This window comes from Anolis carolinensis, unplaced genomic scaffold (genome assembly GCF_035594765.1).
Source record: "Anolis carolinensis isolate JA03-04 unplaced genomic scaffold, rAnoCar3.1.pri scaffold_10, whole genome shotgun sequence".
NCBI classification, from domain to species: domain Eukaryota; kingdom Metazoa; phylum Chordata; class Lepidosauria; order Squamata; family Dactyloidae; genus Anolis; species Anolis carolinensis.
In genome coordinates this window covers 27,316,947-27,337,439 of record NW_026943821.1, presented here as the reverse complement: position 1 = coordinate 27,337,439, position 20,493 = coordinate 27,316,947, and the positions used below count along the sequence as shown (strand labels likewise).

Here is a 20,493-nt window from a genome sequence, read left to right as displayed (position 1 = left end):
TGTGGACCGGATGCTTTTTGCATCTCCTTGGCCGTGAAATATGAAGACCTTCCTGCAGAGCATTCTTCCTTCTCCAGCATGGAAATGAAGATCGATAGAGTTATTTGGGTTATTCAGAGGATCAATATCTCTCCTTTGCCAGGAATGAGAAGCTCTTGAAGTAGCCTAGAATACCCTTTCTGGGGTGACCTCTAACACCCACACAAATAGATGGGTGCAGCCAGGTTTCACGCAGGGTGTGTGGAAACTGCTGGGTGAGTTTGACTGCATTCCCCAAAAGGTTGCCATCACCAGAGACGGTCCTAGGTATTTTTCAAGTGTAGGCGAACAGAATTTTGGTGCCCCCCCCCCCCAAACCAGTCACTGAAAAATAAAAGCGTTGGATAAGCGAAAATGTTTGATAATACGGAGGAATAAGGAAAAGGCTATTAAACATCAAATTACATTAAGATTTTACAAATTAAGCACTAAAACATAATGTTTTACAACAAATCAACAGAAAAAGCAGTTCAATACCTTGTGGAGGCAGGCCGCAGGAGACAGGAGCTGCCTCGATGGCGCCCCCAATACGATGGCGCCACAGGCAACGGCCTAGTTGGCCTGGTGGTTGAACCGCCTCTGGCCATCACCAATCTGCCTGGCTTGTCAAACCCAAAATGTATGGCCAACTTGTTACTTCTAAGTGACAGTGGGGTTTATCCAGGGTTTGCTTTTGCTGATATCCTGTGACACAGAGTGGTTTAGCACCGTAACTGGGATCTGCAAAACCTAGACCTTGATCACACTTATCCATATACTGGGAACCTCCAGATTGTCCTCTGTCAACCTACAGTGAATTTCATAGTGTTTTTCCTACATAAAGGATACTCAGAGAGGGTTTTGCCCGTTGCTTACTCTGAAATATCGCCAATAACAGGGCTTCACAAACCTTTCTACCTGTGACCCCTTTTGGGGCGAGAAAACTTTATGTGAAATAAATATAAAAATCCAATATTGTCGCATAACAAATCATCATTTGAAAGGCTTGCTAAACAGGCTGATTTTCCTTTGCATGAAGTACGGCTGAAGCATCTTCTGCAGACAGCACATTATACCAATAATAATAATAATAATAATAATAATAATAATCCAGCATATCTATCTTGTTTGCTGTGTCATACAACGTCGTTGTGTCAATAATAATAATAATAATAATAATAATAATCCGAAAATACATCACACAGTCCTAGACACTTGGGAAGTGTTCGACTTGTGATTTTGTGATACAAAATCCAGCATATCTATCTTGTTTGCTGTGTCATAAAATAATAATAATAATAATAATAATAATAATAATAATAATAATAATAATTTTATTTTTATACTCCACCACCATCTCCCCAGAGGGACTCGGGGCGGCTCACAGATATAAAACAAGCATACAGTGGTATCAAATACAAAAAACACACAAATAAAATTAAAAGGCATAAAATAAAATCACAGTCATTATAAAACATATGATAAAACACAGCAATAAAATAAAATCATTATACTAAAGTCACCCCCACTGGTTGCTAATTAATTTCAGAGAAAGTATAAAGTGTTGGCTATTATCTTGAAAGTTCTACATGGCTTGGGTGCAGGTTACCTGCATGATCACCTTTCTTCATATAATCCTCCCCATACCCGTATTTCCTTTTTGTGGTGCCATAAAATACCTCCCTGCTTAAGCGGTACCTATTAATCTACTCACAGCTGTTTTCGAACTGCTTAGGTGGGCAGTGAGCTGGGCTGAAGGTTGAGTGCTCACCCCGACCCGGGCTTCTAACTGCCAACCTTTCGATTGATAAGATTTATTGCAGCTGGTGATTGACCAGCTGTGCTAATATATATTTGTTGTGACTCAGTTGGAATCTCAGATTGATTCTGATGAAGATGATGGGATTCAGGTTCAAAATGTCCCTGTTTTAGAAGATGAGGAACAGAGAGTGCAAGTTCATTTTCCCATAGCAAGGAATGATGATGATACTGAAAGTAGCCAGGTGCAAATCGACTTGGAAAAGGAGGACAGTTCTCAGTCTGATAACGAGGCTCAGCAAACTAACGAGCAGGCTGACCATTTGGAATTCAGGGTTCGGAGGAGTGTGAGAATCGCAAACAAGAGGGAGGTCAGAGGCCAGAGAAATGCTTTCATGCTTTGCAAAGGGTATTGAAGCAATGTGTTTGGAGACAAACCTTTGTCAAAGCAACTTTCGTTCAACCAAGAAGCAAGCTCTCATTTTCCTGGATTATCTTACAGTCTATGTGTTCATGTTCCTGGGACTTTGTCATGCTCTAATGGGACTTTGTTTATTCCTTGTGATTTCCTGAATTATTCTCCAAGGCTTTATTTTGTAACCAACTTTTGGAACTTTACTTTTGCCTTTTAAAGAACTTTTTCTCATCTATTTTCTAATAAACTAAAAAGACTTCAACCTGTGTACAGTTTGGTGTATATAACAAGGTGAAGCTAGCCTGAGGTGCGACAATATTATCTATATATATAAATGAGTGATGGCATCACGGCGACCAACAAAACAACAAAACTACAGGCCCCCCAACCTCGAAATTTGACAACACAACCCATCATCCACACCTCTAGGTTGATACAACAAAAAGAAAAGAAAAATAAAGTCCTAATTAGAGGGAGAGGAATAATTGTTTTTATCCAATTGCTGCCAGTTAGAAGGCTAAGCTCTGGCCACTTGTTCTCCTAGCAACCCACTCAGCCCAGGGGACAGGCAAAGTTAGGCCTCACTTAGGCCTCTTCCACACTGCCTATAAAATACAGACACCACCAGACAACGCCACAGCAACGCGTGGCCGGGCACAGCTAGTTATAATATATTATTATGGCTTGCCTACACTGAAGGGACACTAAGGACTTCATCAGACAGTATTCCTCCTCAGTTTCTACACACTTCAAAGACGGACTCCCACAGAGCCCATCAAATGATCAATTTTAACTGTGTTTCCGATGTATATTGTAAGCCGCCCTGAGTCCCCTGATGGGTGAGAAGGGTGGGGTAGAAATGATGTAATAAATAATAAATAATAAATAAATAAATGACACGGGACTGCTTCCATCTCTTCTGTGTGTCAAAACGGGAAGATTTCTAAGCTGGACACAGATTGACTCCACTCCATCGCAGGCATGTAGAACTGCCTAAAAAATGGGCATCTGTCCATGGGATCGGAAATTGTGGATTTCTCCGTTGCGCTCAGATTTATGACATCTCCCTCCATGATCCTTCTGTGCATTAGCGGTTTCAAGCTAATGTGGGTCCCATTGAAAGGAGAGGCAGAGGGCCCCATAGGAGTGGGGTCTTGAGAATGATGTCTCCAAGGTCTCCAAGGTGAGTGTGATTACTTTCACACAAGCTCTTACTGGATTTGACAAGTGGGGTGCCGTTCTTTACACCCAGCAGTAGAGGGAGCGTCAGGCTCAATCCTGTGCCACCGTTGCATTGTTAGTGGATCTATGTGTCTAAATAAGTGAATAGTAGGAAGTTGTTCTTCACTCTGAGCAGGAGAGGGAGTTGCAGGCCAGGCTCCCAAAGCATGAGAGCAACTTGGATGTGTGAGTTTCAGGCTCACGTGAAGGATGAACTGTAGGGTTGTTGTATGTCTTTCGGGCTGTGTGGCCATGTTCCGGAAGTATGATGTATGGATGTATGGATAAAGCACAAGGATATTAGATGAACGGATTTTAACTATATGTTTTATATTTTATACTGTACTAGCTGTGCCCGGCCACGCGTTGCTGTGGCTAAGTCTGGTGTTCTGGGAAATAAAGTATTGAGGAATTGGTGGTAGTTAGGTAAAGGGTAAAGGTTTTCCCCTGACATTAAGTTCACTCGTGTCTGCCTTTGGGGGTTGGTGCTCATCTCATTTCTAAGCTGAAGAGCTGGCGTTGTCCATAGACTCCTCCAAGGTCATGTGGCCGGCATGACTGCCTGGAGCGCCGTTACCTTCCCGCTGGAGCAGTACCTATTCATGTACTCTCATTGGCATGTTTTTGAACTTTAGGGTTGGCAGAAGCTGCCTAAGTGAGGCCTAACTCTGCCTGTCCCCTGGGCTGAGTGGGTTGCCAGGAGACCAAGTGGGTGGAGCTTAGCCTTCTAACTTAGCCTTCTAAAGCCACCCCGAGTTCCCGTTGGGGAGATGGTGGCGGGGTATAAATAAAGTTTTTTATTATTATTATTATTATTATTATTATTATTATTATTATTATTATTAACTGGCAGCAATTGGATAAAAACAATTATTTCTCTCCCTCTAATTAGGACTTTCTTTTCTTTTTGTTGTATCAACCTAGAGGCATGGATGATGGGTTGTGTTGTCAAATTTCGAGGTTGCGGGGCCTTTAGTTTTATTGTTTTGTCGGTCGCCGGGATTCCATCACTCTTTTATATATATATAGATTTAACTGTTTGTAATAGATTTTATATGCTGTTTGTTTTTAATTACGTGTTGGCATCGAATTGCTGCCAATTGTACGCCGCCCTGAGTCCCTTCGGGTGAGAAGGGCAGGATAAAAATATTGGAAATAAATAAAATAAATAAATAAGTATTCTCTCCTGACGTTTCACCCACATCTATGGCAGGCATCCTCAGAGGTTGTGAGGTGTAGCTCTTCTCTCCTTCCTTCCTTAATGGATTCTTTGTATCCTGAAGAAGCAGGAATGGCACGCTCAAGGAATCCCCCCACCGCCCGGAAATGTGCAAAATAGAAACAAAGGAAATTTAGCAGGAAAAAATAAGGGAGGAACGGCCCATCCATTCACTCACCAACTCCAAAGGTCAGTGTGGATTGTTTATGCGCAGCCGCTACCAAATGTGGACTGTGTGTCTGTTGCCAAGGAGGGTGGAAACCAAGGAGGAGAATGGATGATGGGTAACACTATGAGCCCCAGTGGTTCAGTGTGTTAAAGCGCTGAGCTGCTGAACTTGCGGACCAAAAGGTCCCAGGTTCAAATCCCGGGAGTGGAGTGAGCGCCCGCTGTTAGCCCCAGCTCCTGCCAACCTAGCAGTTCGAAAACATGCCAATGTGAGTAGATCAATAGGTACTGCTCTGGCAGGAAGGTAACATTGGCGCTCCATGCAGTCATGCCAGTGGCCACATGACTTTGGAGGTGTCTACAGACAATGCTGGCTCTTTGGCTTAGAAATAGAAATGAGCACCAACCCCCAGAGTGTGAGTAGATCAATAGGTACTGCTCCGGCGGGAAGGTAATGGCACTCCATGCAGTCAGGCCAGTGGCCACATGACCTTGGAGGTGTCTATGGACATGCCAATGTGAGTAGATCAATAGGTACTGCTCTGGCAGGAAGGTAATGGCACTCCATGCAGTCATGCCTATGGACACATGACCTTGGAGGTGTCTACGGACAACGCCGGCTCTTTGGCTTAGAAATGGAGATGAGCCCCAACCCCCAGAGTCGGTCACGACTGGACTTAACATCAGGGGAAAACCTTTGCCTTTATCTTTAATGCCATGGAGAATCCTAGGAGAGGATATGCCTGGCTTGAATCTGGCCACCTTATCACTTGGAGATATTTCTCAGTCCTACGACACTTTGGCCTCTGTTTATACTGAGCCACTTGTCAAGGCTGAGCCACAATTCAGAAGCGAAGGCAACACCAGGAAGACCACTGTGGCTCAGACCAAGTTGGAGCCTCAACAGGAAGCTGTGAAGAGTTCTGCTTAAAGAGAGATCCATCCGTGTGGGTGGAGATTGACCAGAACCTCAGAACACTTTAGCTTTGGCTTGTGTTGCATGCGTTATGTGCGGTGCAGTCATCTTGTTCTGCTTGGTTGTTCTGTTTTGAACCCAACGGTAAACCAGGATGAGATGACGCCCTTCCTTTCTTTCTCCCATTGCTCTGCTCCCAGAAATAGCTGCCGCTTCTCACTTTTACTTCTCGAGCCCCTTCCAGTTCCTTCCTATTTGTGTTGCAAACCTCTGCACCAAGAGTTTTGCAAAACCCAACCCGGTAACCAGGCTCCAGTCACTTGGTTACAAGCCACAGGAACAATTGTCCTCCTGTCACTCGGCTGGATCCAGTTGAAAGAGCCCCCGCTCCTCCTCCTCCTCCATGCACGTCCTCAGAAGGCTTTTCGGGAAGCCGGGATCCCTTTATTCCAACCCACGTCCTCCTGAAGAACCGTTCTCATGGAAGGGGAAAAGGAGTCTGACTGGGACCGATCCCAAGGCCAGGAGACCAGGCAAGGCTGAGGTTTGCTGGAAGGCTTGTGGAGCGCTTCAGAGGTTGCCCACTTGGGTGGCTTTTGGGTTGACCCTCAAGGATGATGTTGCTCTTCCTCAGGCACCAATGGGACTCCTTTCATTTTCTGCCTGACAACTTGCTTCCCACGACTTTTTGCTCCTAATTGTGCCTGTCTTGCCAACTTACTGGCGCCTGGCTTAGCACTTCCCTGGGACAAAGGTGGACACTTTTGCTGGTGACTTTCTGTGACTGTTCTCCAAACTGCTGTGGCGCAGGCTGGTGAGCAGCCAGTGCAACAAATCACTCTGACCAAGAGGTCATGAGTTCGAGGCCAGCTCGGAGCCCCGTGTTTGTCTTTGTTCTATGTCAAGGCATTGAATGCTTGCCTTATATGTGTAATGTGATCCGCCCTGAGTCCCCTTCGGGGTGAGAAAGAAGGGTGGAATATAAATACTGTAAATAAATAAAATAAATACACTGTCCTGGTCAAAATGGTCCCCATCAAAACAGTCCCTGGTCAAGTGGTCGCTGGTAAAGCAGTCCCTGGTCAAAGTGGTCCCCGGTCAAAACGGTCCCCGGTCAAAATGGTCCCAAGTCAAGCAGCCCATGGTCAAAATGGTCCCCGGTCACAGCGGTCCCTGGTCATAGTGGCCCCCAGCAAAGGTTGTTCCTGGTCAAGCGGTCCCCAGTCAAAATGGTCCCCAGTCAAGCAGTCCATGGTCAAAATGGTCCCCGGTCACAGCGGTCCCTGGTCATAGTGGTCCCCGGCAAAGGTTGTTCCTGGTCAAGTGGTCCCCAGTCAAAATGGTCCCCAGTCAAGCAGTCCATGGTCAAAATGGTCCCCGGTCACAGCGGTCCCTGGTCATAGTGGTCCCCGGCAAAGGTTGTTCCTGGTCAAGTGGTCCCCAGTCAAAATGGTCCCCAGTCAAGCAGTCCCCAGTCAAAGAAGTCCATGGTCAAAGTGGTCCTTGGTCATAGCGGTCTCCGATCAAGCAGTCCCTGGCCAAAGTGGTCCCCAGTCAGAGTGGTCCCCAGTCAAAAACGATCCCCAGTCACAGCGGTCCCTGGTCATAGTGGTCCCCAGCAAAGCTTGTCCCTGGTCAAGTGGTCCCCAGTCAAAATGGTCCCCAGTCAAGCGGTCTCCGGTCAAAGTTGTCCCTGGTCAGATTGGTCCCCGGCCAGTGCAGTCCCTGGTCAAAAAAAAAAAAAAAGGTTGGGAACCAATAGTTTAAATGTAAAGCCTCCAAGGAAGAAGTTTCGACCGGACTCCGAGGCAGAGAGTTCCACTGCTGAAGTTCTTCCTGATGTTCAGGTGGAACCTCAACATTCCTTGTCCATTGAGTCCTGGTGTTTTGGACTCCAACTCCCAGCCTTCCTGGCCTCAGGCCCTTTCCTTTCCCCCCTCAGCCGCTTAAGCGGAAGGGGCCTGAGGCCAGGAAGGCTGGGAGTTGGAGTCCAAAACACCTGGAAGGAGGGAGGGCCCAAGTTGGCCCATGCAAAGAGATGGCGGTGGGCTGGAAAAGGCTTTGAAGAAGACCTCCTGCGGGGTGGCAGTTCGGGTTTGTGTCTGGGCTGGGCTGGGGTGGAGTGTCCCTGCCGCCTGGCGCTGCCGCCCCCCTCCAAGGCCCTCCCCCCCTCCCTCCCTCCCCCCCTCCCACCCGGGAAAGGGGCGGGTCCAGGAGGGAGGCGGCTTCATGGGAAGCCTCTCCTCGGCGCAGCCTCGCCTCCATCCTCGCCTTCATCTCCGCCCGACAAGAGGTGAGTGACACCGGGAGGGAAAAGGGGCCACGAAGCCCGGGGAAAAGGAAGGGCGGGCGGGGGTCCCGTGGGCTCTGGGCACGCGTGGGAGGGGGGGGGCCTGCAGGGGTCTTGGTCGCCAAAGCGGTGCGTGTCGCTTTAAGGGACTAAAGAGCTCGGCTTGCTCCCTTCGCCACCTTCGGCTCCTTCCTTTCTTTCCCATTTCCAATCCCAGGGCCATTCAGGTACAGATCCTAGACACGCCCACGGATTGGCCGCCCTCGCCAGCCACGCCCCTTTCCGCACAAGCCCCGCCCCCTCCGTGTATATTTATTTATTTATTTATACCCCGCTTTATCTCTCCAGACCGAGACTCAAAGCGGCTCACAAAGGAAAAAATCATCACGATGCAACTTAAAACAAGCAAACATACAATGATAAAACAGTATTGCCGTTATATTATTATCTTATTATATGCAATAATATATATATATATATATATATATATATATATATATATAACAATATTTATACCCCGCTTTATCTCTCCAGACCGAGATTCAAAGTGGCTCACAATTTAAAATCATCACGATACAACTTAAAATAGGCAAACATACAATGATAAAACAGGATTGCCGTTATATTATTATCTTATTATATACAATAATATATATATTTACAATATTTATACCCCGCTTTATCTCTCCAGACTGGCTCACAATGAAAAAACATCAGGACACAACTAACAGGATTGCCCTTATATTATTATCTTATTCTATACAATAATATATATATATATATATACACACACACACACACAATATTTATACCCCGCTTTATCTCTCCAGACCAAGATTCAAAGTGGCTCACAATTAAAAATCATCATGATACAACTTAAAGTAGGCAAACATACAATGATAAAACAGGATTGCCGTTATATTATTATCTATAATAATGTATTTATATTATTATATTATATACAATAATATGTATATATATATATATTTACAATATTTATACCCCGCTTTATCTCTCCAGACCGAGATTCAAAGTGGCTCACCATTAAAAATCATCACGATGCAACTTAAAATAGAAAAACATACAATGATAAAACAGGATTGCCGTTATATTATTATCTATAATAATGTATTTATATTATTATATTATATTATATACAATATATATATATATATATATATATTTACAATATTTATACCCCGCGTTATCTCTCCGGAGTGGCTCACACTGAAAAAACATCAGGACACAACTAACGATTGCCATTATATTATTATCTTATTATATACAATAATATATATATATATATATATATATACACACACACACACACACACACAATATTTATACCCCGCTTTATCTCTCCAGACCAAGATTCAAAGTGGCTCACAATTAAAAATCATCACGATACAACTTAAAGTAGGCAAACATACAATGATAAAACAGGATTGCCGTTATATTATTATCTATAATAATGTATTTATATTATTATATTATATACAATAATTAATATATATATATATATATATATATATATATATACAATATTTATACCCCGCTTTATCTCTCCAGACCGAGATTCAAAGTGGCTCACCATTAAAAATCATCACGATGCAACTTAAAATAGAAAAACATATAATGATAAAACAGGATTGCCGTTATATTATTATCTATAATAATGTATTTATATTATTATATTATATTATATTATATTATATACAATAATATATATATATATATATATATATATATATATATATATTTACAATATTTATACCCCGCTTTATCTCTCCAGAGTGGCTCACACTGAAAAAACATCAGGACACAACTAACAGGATTGCCATTATATTATTATCTTATTATATACAATTTTATATATATATATATATATATGTATGTATATATATATATGTATATATATATATACACACACACACAATATTTATACCCTGCTTTATCTCTCCAGACCGAGATTCAAAGTGGCTCACCATTAAAAATCATCACGATGCAACTTAAAATAGAAAAACATACAATGATAAAACAGGATTGCCGTTATATTATTATCTATAATAATGTATTTATATTATTATATTATATTATATTATATACAATAATATATATATATATTTACAATATTTATACCCCGCTTTATCTCTCCAGAGTGGCTCACACTGAAAAAACATCAGGACACAACTAACAGGGTTGTCGTTATATTATCTTATTATAAATAACATATATATATATTTGCAATATTTATACCCCGCTTTATCTCTCCAGACCGAGATTCAAAGTGGCTCACAATTAAAAATCATCACGATGCAACTTAAAATAGACAAACATACAATGATAAAACAGTATTGTCATTATACAGTAGAGTCTCACTTATTCAAATTTGATGCTTAATAGGCTTTTCCTTAATGCCTCCTTATTATCCAACATATTCACTTATCCAATATTCTGCCGGCCTGTTTATGTTGGATAAGTGAGACTCTACTGTATCTGTATGTGTAGGCTTTCTGTAAACTGTGAGGCCCAATTGTTATTGTTGACTTTTTTCCAGTTTTTTAATTTAAATTATTGAAAAATTGTGAATTTTACATATTCGGTACTTAAAACTTATACATTCTTTAACAAATTTGCAATACAGAGTTATGTATATCATAGCTCCTATAGTATTTTCATTCTCTAACTATATTACATACTCATATTATTTACCTTTTGTGACCCTTCGCCTAGTGCTATCCCTTCACCCCAGACCAGCCAATTACAATATTTATTTCCAAAATTCCATTGTTTCTTTTACAGGTTTTTTCCTCCTTACCTTCTACATATACAAACTCTATAAATTTTCCCCATATCTTCCCAAAATCATCCTTTTATAATAACCCTCTTTTAATTTTAATATTACATGTCAATTTATCATTTATTGCAATATCCCAAATCTCCGAGGCCCAATTGTTGATTGGGTTTGTGGGTGACTAGAACTTCTAGAAATGTTGTCAAAAGGGTGTTGTTGCGATTGTTGTTTCTTACCTTTCTATTTCGTACATAGATGGAAACCTGAAAGCATGTTTGATTTTGTGTTTGTGGATTAATTTGGGTGCACAAATTGCATGGCAAAGTATCCTGCGTTGTATGGATAGCATGGGCATGTCTCAAGCGGAGACACGCGTGACCTGCAGCCTCCGTGTGCGTGTGTCGTGCAGGCAGATGCCTCCGTTTCCCGGCATATGTGCGCCGCTCAGAAATGCCACGGAGCACACGCAGTTTGTACTCAGGAACTCACCAAGTACAAGATGTAGCATTTGAAATAACCCCCGCGATGCTTTCTTGTCCCCAAGACAACTCTCTGCCTATTCGAGGCTCTCGGTGACATCTGGGAAGCGTGAGGTTCTGCAAGCGTCTCATGGAATTCACACAAGCGTTCGTTTCACCTTCCTTGTAAAAAAATACATGCAAAAGGAATTGCTGCCCTGCTGCGCATCATTCACTGTGCAAAATGTTTCGTCATTCAGTTATTTATTTATTTACTTATTCATTTACAGTATTTATATTCTGCCCTTCTTTCTCACCCCGAAGGGGACTCGGGGGAGATTACAATGCACATAATTAAACATACAATATATAGACAGACACAGAGGCAATTTAACATTTTTTAAAATTTCTTTACAGTATTTATTTATATTCTGTTCTTCTCACCCCAAAGGGGACTCAGGGCAGATTACAATGCACATTATACATGGCAAACATTCAATGCCATTAAACATACAATATATAGACAGACACAGAGGCAATGCCACATTTTTAAAATTTCTTTACAGTATTTATTTATATTCTGTTCTTCTCACCCCGAAGGGGACTCAGAGCAGATTACAATGCACATTATACATGGCAAACATTCAGTGCCATTAAACATACAATATATAGACAGACACAGAGGCAATTTAACATTTTTTTATTTATTTACAGTATTTATTTATTTTCTGTTCTTCTCACCCTGAAGGGGACTCAGGGCAGATTACAATGCACATATACATGGCAAACATTCAATGCATTAAACATACAATATATAGACAGACACAGAGGCAATTTCACATTTTAAAAATTTCTTTATAGTATTTATTTATATTCTGTTCTTCTCACCCCGAAGGGGACTCAGAGCAGATTACAATGCACATTATACATGGCAAACATTCAATGCCATTAAACATACAATATATAGACAGACACAGAGGCAATTTAACATTTATTTATTTATTTACAGTATTTATTTATATTCTGTTCTTCTCACCCCAAAGGGGACTCAGGGCAGATTACAATGCACATTTACATGGCAAACATTCAATGCCATTAAACATACAATATATAGACAGACACAGAGGCAATTTAGCATTTTCCAGCTTCCGGCTTCATGAGGGTATGCTTGATTTTGGCCACAGGGGAGCTGTTACTTCAATGTCCATTTGTGACACCGAGTCCTTAGTGGTAGTACTTCCTCATTCCTTTCCACACGCTGCTGGCAATTTTATGGTGTTGTAAATTCCATAAGTTCCAATGAATCATTTGGGCCACATACTTGTGCCTCTGTTTGTAGTCTGTCTGTGCAATTTTCTTACAGCAGCTGAAGATATGATCAATGGTTTTGTTGGTTTCCTTGCACAGTCTGCATTTTGGGTCATCAGCTGATTTTTCAATCTTGGCCTGAATGGCCTTTGTCCTGATGTCTTGCTCCTGGGCTGCAAGGATCAGGCCTTCTGTCTCCTTCTTCAGGGTCCCATTCGTGAGCCAGAGCCAGGTCTTCTATTATTATTATTATTATTATTATTATTATTATTAATTGCCTTTGTCCTGATGTCTTGCTCCTGGGTGGCAAGGATCAGGCCTTCTGTCTCCTTCTTCAGGTTCCCATTCGTGAGCCAGAGCCAGGTCTTCTATTATTATTATTATTATTATTATTATTATTATTATTATTATTAATTGCCTTTGTCCTGATGTCTTGCTCCTGGGTGGCAAGGATCAGGCCTTCTGTCTCCTTCTTCAGGTTCCCATTCGTGAGCCAGAGCCAGGTCTTCTCCTTATATCAGCATTTCCTTCAATTTTGTCAAGGAACTTTCCATGCAACGTTTTGTTGTGCCAGCTGTCAGCTCTAGTTTGTAGTGCGGTTTTCTTGTACTGGTTTTTTTGTCTGCTGTGCTTTGAGGAGTTTCTGATTTTTGACTTCGAACAAAGCAGTACAATTATTATTATTATTATTATTATTATTATTATTATTATTATTATTATTATTATTATTTCCCAACTCTTAAAGGAACATTGGCTGCAGGTACATGGACATTTCTGCAATTAACCAACTAAAACCGAACTCCTAAACTCCTTTTGCTCCTAAACTCTGTTGCAGCACTCTCTGCCTGCCTGGCTGCCTTTAAAGAGGAAAGAAGGGTCAGAGGAAGGAAAGCAGCCCTTCCTTTGGGACCTGCTCCCTTTAAGCGGCAGATTTGCCCTGTTCCATGTTAGGGCCGGTCCTGGCCGCCTGCCACAGTTTCGACTGGATGCATCATTCAGCATCGTCGGTGACTCCCAAACCTTCTGCTGCACAGGAAGCTGAGGAGGGAGGCGATGCCGGCTTGCCAGAGCCGGGACTGAGCATCTTCCTGCCCTGACTCACTCCCTGGCCTTGGGCAAGATGTTTCCCCTTCCTGCCCCGTGGGCTCTGCTCCCACCCAATTCCTTCCTTCCTTCCTTCCTTCCTTCCTTCCTTCCTTCCCACCAAGGCCTGGCTCTCGCTCCTCCGTCCCGTCTCCTTTGCTCACCCTCTGGATCCTTGGGCGGAAATCTTCTTCGGCTAAAACATTCTTGGGAAAGTACAAAAGGCCAAAGAAACAAAAGGAAAGGAGAGGAGGAAGTGTGACGCTTGCTACAACAGAGCAAGAAGTAATACAGTAGAGTCTCGCTTATCCAACATAAACGGGCTGGCAGAACGTTGGATAAGCGAATATGTTGGATAATAAGGAGGGATTAAGGAAAAGCCTATTAAACATCAAATTAGGTTATGATTTTACAAATTAAGCACCCAAACATTGACTACAAAAATGCATTGGATAATCCAGAATGTTGGATAAGCGAATGTTGGACAAGTGAGACTCTACTGTATATTCTATACTGCTTGGGATTTGGAGAGTTGCTTAAGATTTTTGGTCCCGTACCAAAAAAATCATTTTAGGGGATAATTTTGGTTACGGTGTGTTTTGCTTGGGCTTTTTTTCTCATTGACCAGACCCTGATAATAATAATAATACAGTAGAGTCTCACTTATCCAAGCTAAACGGGCCGGCAGAACGTTGGATAAGCGAATATGTTGGATAATAAGGAGGGATTAAGGAAAAGCCTATTAAACATCAAATTAGGTTATGATTTTACAAATTAAGCACCCAAACATCATGTTATACAACAAATTTGACAGAAAAAGTAGTTCAATAGGCAGTAATGCTATGTAGTAATTACTGTATTTACGAATTTAGCACCAAAATATCACGATATATTGAAAACATTGACTACAAAAATGCGTTGGATAATCCAGAACGTTGGATAAGCGAGTGTTGGATAAGTGAGACTCTACTGTACATACTTTCAAAAAGTTTTTCCCATTCCGCAGTCCATGCTGTTGTACGCATAAGATTTGTACAAAAATGCAGTGGTCCTCAACCTTCCTAATGCCGCGACCCCTTAATAGAGTTGCTCATGTTGTGGTGACCCCCAACCATAAAATTATTTTCGTTGCTGCTTCCTAACTGTCATTTTGCTACTGTTGTGAATCGTAATGTAAATATCTGATATGCAGGGTGTACAGTAGAGTCTCACTTATCCAACATTCGCTTATCCAACGTTCTGGATTATCCAACGCATTTTTGTAGTCAATGTTTTCAATATATCGTGATATTTTGGTGCTAAATTCGTAAATACAGTAATTACAACATAACATTACTGTGTATTGAACTACTTTTTCTGTCAAATTTGTTGTATAACATGATGTTTTGGTGCTTAATTTGTAAAATCATAACCTAATTTGATGTTTAATAGGCTTTTCCTTAATCTCTCTTTATTATCCAACATATTCGCTTATCCAACGTTCTGCCGGCCCGTTTATGTTGGATAAGTGAGACTCTACTGTATTTTCATCCAGTGGACCACATTAGGCACAAATATCCAATATGCCCAAATTTGAATACTGGTGGGGTTGGGAAGGGGATTGGTTTTGTCATTTGGGAGTTGTAGTTGCTGGGATTTATGGTTCACCTACAATCAAAGAGCATTCGGAACTCCACCAACGATGGAACTGAACCAAACTTGGCACACCAAACTTCCATGAAAATGTGTTGTTGAAGGCTTTCATGGCCGGGATCACAGGGTTGTTGTATGTTTTCCGGGCTGTATGGCCATGTTCTAGAAGTATTCTCTCCTGACGTTTCGCCCACATCTATGGCAGGCATCCTCAGAGGTTGTGAGGAATGGAGAAACTAAGCAGGAAGGTTTATATATATCTGTGGAAAGTCCAGGGTGAGAGAAGAACTCTTTGTCAGTTGGAGGCCAGTGTGAATGTTGTAGTTAATCAGGGTTGTTGTATGTATTCCAGGTTGTCTGGCCATGTTCTAGAAGTACTCTCTCCTGACGTTTCGCCCACATCTATGGCAGGCATCCTCAGAGGTTGAGAGGTATATGGAGAAATTAAGCAAGGAAGGTTTATATCTATCTGTGGAAAGTCCAGGGTGAGAGAAGAACTCTTTGTCAGTTGGAGGCCAGTGTGAATGTTGTAGTTAATCAGGGTTGTTGTATGTATTCCAGGTTGTCTGGCCATGTTCTAGAAGTACTCTCTCCTGACGTTTCGCCCACATCTATGGCAGGCATCCTCAGAGGTTGAGAGGTATATGGAGAAATTAAGCAAGGAAGGTTTATATCTATCTGTGGAAAGTCCAGGGTGAGAGAAGAACTCTTTGTCAGTTGGAGGCCAGTGTGAATGTTGTAGTTAATCACCTCAATTAGCATTGAATAGCTTCATCTCCTGGCTTTCTGCCTGGGGGCATCCTTTGTTCAGAGTCGTTAGCTCTGAACATACTGAAAATGCTGGAAGGGTTTGGTGGGCATTGACCTTGAGTTTGGGAGTTGTAGTTCACCTTGATCCAGAGATCACTGCGGACTCAAACAACAATGGATCTGGACCAAACCTGGCACGGATACCCAATATGCCCAAATGTGAACACTGGTGGAGTTTGGTGAAAATAGACCTTGACATTTGGGAGTCGTAGTTGATAGGATTTATAGTTCACCTACGATCAAAGCGCGCCTTGAACCCCACCAACGATGGAATTGGGCAGATCGGGCTTTTGGTGGTGTGATTCTATGCAGACCGACATGGACGTAGACCCTCCTGAGTTTTGCTGGGCTTATTCATAAGCAGGTTAGAATGGATTTGCATTCTGAACCTTAATTACTCAGGAGTTCCCTCCAACCCTCCTACTATTTGAGTTTACTCTGATTTCGTTTCATCGGTTACCATAAAAACAGTTTTTAAGGAACCCATGCACTGCAAGGAGTACGGCAGACACGTAGCAGAGGCCACATTTGCTCACAGTCCCAGCAAGCAGCGGAGCGATTGGCCCAGAGGTCTTTGCAAACAAAAGCGGACTTGACCACGGCACAGCAAAGGAGGAAGCGGCGGAGCAGAGCCGAGGGCGGCAAGAGACAGGATGGAGACAGGAAGCCACACAACGCTGGTCCGGTTTGTTGCAGCGACAAGGAGGAAGCTGAGCAGAAATGGAGAAGGCGGGGGGCTGGGATGGAACCGCGTGGGGCGTCCACGAAGGGAACACGCGGCAGAGACCGTTAGAATACAAGGGTTGAATGAAAAGTAATGCCTCCGCCTTCGTAACTCAACAGAAGGCAGTCCTGGTCTGCGGCAGGTCCGTAGACTCTCCTCTACATTTCCATTTGGTGGGAAGCCTTAGCATTGGACGGTTGTGTTGTTATCTGTAGTTATCGAAAAGGCAAACTATAGATATCGACTCTCTTTGGAAGTTGCTGACACTCAGAGTGTGTTTGAAGTGACAGTATTCGGATGCCTGCCATAGATGTGGGCGAAACGTCAGGAGAGAATACTTCTGGAACATGGCCGTACATGTTGTAAACATACAACAACCCTAAATCAAGCATGACAACAACAACAACTTGGCATGATACTAAATGTGCTTTGACCAGTCGCTGGCCACTTGGAGTTCTCTGGTGTGGCTGTGAGAAGGGCTCAGGCCACATTGTCATAGTTGCTCCTCATATGGCCCATAAACTGTAGATAATATCTCCCATTCTCCTATACTGGCAATACTATCTGTATTATTATCTAGATGGCTGAAATAGACCAAATGCATTGTGAAAAATATTTGCAATTATCATCTCCGGGGCCTTTTCGGGGCGGTGCTGGTGTTCATCGCCTCAGTGCCATAAAACCACCAATTCTCCCCTCACAGCAGATGTTTTTTCCATGAGGAAAAAGCCCAGTTACTATGGGAACTTTGCACCTGTGTGTGTTTCCAAGTAGGGAAAAATAGCAGAGAGTGTGCAAGGAAGAGATAAATTAAACAAGGAAAATCCTGTCGAGGGCGGACTGAGCATAAAATGGATGCACGGCGGGTCGGAGGAAATGCTTCGTCTCATCTGCAGTTTTGCAACATGCAAAAGGAGTTTGTGCATTTTCTTTATTAGGTTAAGTGGAGCCATTCCATCTTATTCTCACAATGCCTATGTTTTGTATCATTCCGCTATGTTAAGTGGTGCAATGGGTTAAACCCTTGTGCCGGCTGAACTGCTGACCTGAAGGTTGGTGGTTCAAATCTGCGAGACGGGGTGAGCTCCTGTCTGTCAGCTCTAGCTTGCGGGGATGTGAGAGAAGCCTCCCTCCCAGCAGGATGGTAACACATCCGTACAACCTCTCTGTAGATGGCTAATTCTCTCACACCAGAAGCGACTTGCAGGATGTTCTCAAGTCGCTTCTGCGACGGGATGAGCTCCCGCCTGTCAGCTCTAGCTTGCAGGGACATAAGAGAAGCCTCCTAGCAACACATCTGGGCATCCCCTGGGCGATGTCTCTGTAGACAGCCAATTCTCTCACACCAGATTTGCTAAGATTTCCTGCTTCTTAGCAGGGGGTTGGACTGGATGGCCCATGTGGTCTCTTCCAACTCTACTATTCTATGATTCTATGATTCTATGATTCTATGACCAGAAACAACTTGCATTATGTTCTCAAATCGCTTCTGACATAATTTTTTAAAAAAATATCTATTTTCAAAAACTGCAAGAGATATCGGCAAAGACAGTGGCTTGGTGGTACATCACGTATATTGATAGAACATTTGTGATTTCTATTATGATTATGATTTCATGACTTTCCATAGATCATAATTCTCCAAAAGTGCCTTGAGATCACTTCGCACTGCATCCGAAGAAGTGGGTTTATATCCACGAAAGCTCATGCCGAAATAAAAACGGGTTAGCCTTAAAGGTGTGGCCGTATCCCTTCTCCTTTTCCTGATTCTCCTTCTGTTCCCTCTGAATCCTTCCAGGAACCTAACCTTTCTCTCCTGGGTGGGTGCGCATAGGCATCATGCTCTGTTCCCCACCACTTGACTCTTGGTTGCCATGCTCACATGCCATGCTCACATGCGGAATGCTGGCACTTCATGGCGAACCCATCGTCTCCCGACAACCATCTGCCTCCACGTGGTTTCCGTGCCAGGAGCTTGGAGCTCGAGTGGTTGGACGCATCCCAAAGACCACTCCGTGGCAATCTGCTGCGGTTTCCTCACCAATGTGGGAAGACCATGTTTCATGCGCACAGGTGGAGGCTTGCTAGTCCTTGATGTGATGCCGAAGGAGTTCCCTGCCATACAATCTTAACTGGATGTCATGCAATAGGATTTGAGAATGGTTAGAAAACTCCCTCATGCATGCAAACTGTGTGACTGTTTTGTGTGAAAATGCTCTTAATATTGAGCATCTATCAAGCTCTACCATTAGGCACAATCAGAGAGTTGCTTCAGAAAAGCAAATTTTGGATGTCATGAAACGCAGGATATTTCTTATATATATATTCTATACAGCTTGGGATTTGGAGAGTTGCTTAAGATTTTTGGTCCCGTACCAAAAAAATCATTTTAGGGGATAATTTTGGTTACGGTGTGTTTTTCTCATTGACCAGACCCTAATAATAATAATAATACAGTAGAGTCTCACTTATCCAAGCTAAACGGGCCGGCAGAACGTTGGATAAGCGAATATGTTGGATAACAAGGAGAGATTAAGGAGAAGCCTATTAAACATCAAATTAGGTTATGATTTTACAAATTAAGCACCAAACCATCATGTTATACAACAAATTTGACAGAAAAAGTAGTTCAATAGGCAGTAATGCTACGTAGTGATTACTGTATTTACTAATTTAACACCAAAATATCATGATGTATTGAAAACATTGACTACAAAAATGCGTTGGATAATCCAGAATGTTGGATAAGCGAATGTTAGACAAGTGAGACTCTACTGTATATTCTATACTGCTTGGGATTTGGAGAGTTGCTTTAGATTTTTGGTCTCATACAAAAAAAAAATCATTTTTGGCGGATAATTTTGGTTGCAGTGTGTTTTGTTTGGGCTTTTTTTCTCATTGACCAGACCCTGATAATAATAATAATACAGTAGAGTCTCACTTATCCAAGCTAAACGGGCCGGCAGAAGCTTAGATAAGCGAATATCTTGGATAATAAGGAGGGATTAAGGAAAAGACTATTAAACATCAAATTAGGTTATGATTTTACAAATTAAGCACCCAAACATCATGTTATACAACAAATTTGACAGAAAAAGTAGTTCAATACACAGTAATGCTATGTTGTAATTACTGTATTTACGAATTTAGCACCAAAATATCACGATATATTGAAAACATTGACTACAAAAATGGCTTGGATAATCCAGAAACTTGGATAAGTGAGTATTGGATAAGGGAGACTCTACTGTAATAATAACAACAAAAATAACAATTTATTTCTATCCCACTCCATCTCTTGAAGAAATAAATGTTGTTGTTGTTGTTATTATTATTATTATTATTACAACAACAACAACAACAAAATTTATTTCTATCCTATCCTATCTCCTGAAGAAATAAAGCGTTGTTGTTATTATTATAACAACAACAACAATTTATTTCTGTCCCGCCCTATCTCCTGAAGAAATAAAGTACTGTTGTTGTTGTTGTTGTTGTTGTTGTTATGGCAAAATGCAAACAGAGGACAGAGAAAAGGCAGAACTACTCAGCACCTTCTTTGCCTCGGTCTTCTCCCAAAACGTTAACAGTGCTCGACTTGGGGTTTTCAACAAATATTGGCAAACATTCAATGCCATGTAAAACATAACAAAACGCATCAAATCATGGATCATCAAAT

At 42.2% G+C, this 20,493-nt stretch overlaps 1 protein-coding gene across 2 annotated transcripts in view; it reads left to right on the top strand.

Annotated features, from left to right (window-relative positions):
* The first annotated feature begins 7,894 nt into the window (after positions 1–7,894).
* The window catches only part of fgr (FGR proto-oncogene, Src family tyrosine kinase), a 38,419-nt gene continuing 25,820 nt past the window's right edge, over positions 7,895–20,493 (top strand). For both annotated transcript variants that reach the window (XM_062962150.1, XM_062962149.1), the window contains exon 1: positions 7,895–8,008. The gene's annotated coding sequence lies outside the window, so the exon portion shown is untranslated. The remainder of the gene's footprint in view (positions 8,009–20,493) is intronic.